Raw genomic sequence first — 2,017 nt, forward strand, 5'->3', positions numbered from 1 at the left:
TGCGGGCAGAGGAGTCTGCTCAGAGCTGGCATCTTGGACCCAGCTGGAGATGGCTGATCTCCTGGACAGTTGGGACCAGGAGGACATTCTTTGACAGTTCAAAGCAGGCCATCACATTGGGAACATCTTCTGAGTGATAGCTGCCCAGATGGCCAGGCAGGGACACACATGGTTGTAGTGCTGCACAAAGGCAACTGTGCAGCCACTGACGGCTGGCCCAGAGGGGCAGATGCCTCTACTGACTGTGCAGTCCCCATCTGGGTCTGGCAGGTGTGCAGCAGGTCACAGCCAGGCAGCAGCCCCCACTGCCAGACTGCTGCAGTGGGTAAAGGGTGCAGGGAACTCTCAGGGCCACTTCAGCAGTCCAGCTGGCACAAGGGGTAGTGTCCCCAGGTACCAATTGGCTATCTTCCAGAAGCACTTGAGTGCAAGTAGCCCTGCGCTACTTGCCAGGGCAGGTTTTTGTACTGATGGGGCCAGGACAGGGCAGCTTTTTATATTCCTGGGGACAGCACAAGTGCTGGCCCTGAGCTCTAGCTCCCCCTGGCTGCAGATCCAGGAGGAGCCAAGCAGGATTATTTTGCTCCAAGTGGCACAATTTGCTCCACAACAAAGTTCATGTCCAGGCACTTGCGCTGAGGCAAAAAGCCTTGGCTCAAATTTGCACTGCTTCTATTTCAGCTGGTACATGTGCACATGCTTGCATGTTTGGATGTGCTCCATGAGTCTTAGTTTCCAAATTTTTTAGCAAAAATAAAACTTTTTTTTAAAAATTTTAATAAGTGGTACATCAAAAACATTATTTCCCTAGCTTTCACTCTCATTTCTTTTTAAAATGTCAGGGGAATGTAGAAAATAGAATTAAGGGCTTCTGGCCTTTTACAGTATTTGTACACTTAAATCTTGTCAAGCTCCAATTTATACAGCATCAAAATCTGTATTATGCATTCTAGTCAGTAAAAATATGTGCTTATTACTAACTTATGTCAATACTCTCTCAAGTCTACTTGAACAGTTTTTAAGAGAAGAGTATTTGAGCAGTCTGCAGAGGTTTTTCAGTGATTATCTCCTGAGATGAATTTGGCTTGCAAATTCCAATAATTCATAAGTCTAGTTTTTTTATCATTCCTCTTAAAATAACCACTCAAATTTTGAAGTTTTATATGCAGAGACAGTCACAGGGATGGTATTATCTATCTAGAACAGTGGTTTTCAAACTTTTTTCATTTACGTACAGACCTCTAAAAAGTTCTGAATAGAGGTGCAGACCCCTTTGAATTGTAAGTGTGGGTATTCACATACTTTTGATTGATCATAGTCATTTTTTTGTGGATCCCTTAGGCATGGTCTGTGGATCCCCAAGGATTCGTGGACCACAGGTTGAAAACCACTGATCTAGAGAATCAAATAACATATTTTAAAAGCTGAGCTTTTATGCAGGTAACCTGCCCAAAGAGCATAATATGGACTTTTTGTACTGCTACACTATTTCTGGAAATGTATTACCATAAGTTTAACTTCAAAACAGGTTGACAAGTTAATGCTGCTGGAGACCTGATTAATTTAACAGCTGGACTTAATTTAATTCTTCACATCTGTACTGCTGTTAATAGTGCTCCTCATTCTCATTCTGATCTTCTTTTATTGAATAGTGATTGTGATTCAGGTTTGGGGATCCACAGGAAAAATATCAGCAGAAGTCTTGTAGTTTTGTCAGATAAAACAATCCAGAAGGAAAGAAGGGTGAAAGAATTGGGAGAACTCCTTTACTGAAAATTGTTAAAGAAAGGGTAGGATTCAGTCCACTTATATTAGTCTTTAAGTAAAATAAATATAAAATTAGCCAGAGTAAAAACACAAGTACTTGACTAGACCCTAAGTGTTACCTGCAAAGCTGACCTGAGCAGGGTGTGGGGCCCAAGGCAAAACAGCCCATGTGGGACCCCACCCCCACTCCCATCCCATGGGCCCCAGTCCAAAAGAAGCTGCTGCTGCCAATGGCGGCAGCAAGATAAGA

The 2,017-nt window shown here is 43.1% G+C and overlaps 1 protein-coding gene across 1 annotated transcript in view; it reads left to right on the forward strand.

Moving 5' to 3' along the window:
* PCDH15 (protocadherin related 15) overlaps nucleotides 1-2,017 on the forward strand; it is a 922,022-nt gene that overhangs the window by 554,579 nt on the left and 365,426 nt on the right. The window lies entirely within an intron of this gene.

Source organism: Alligator sinensis, unplaced genomic scaffold, assembly GCF_000455745.1.
Source record: "Alligator sinensis unplaced genomic scaffold, ASM45574v1 scaffold543_1, whole genome shotgun sequence".
NCBI classification, from domain to species: domain Eukaryota; kingdom Metazoa; phylum Chordata; order Crocodylia; family Alligatoridae; genus Alligator; species Alligator sinensis.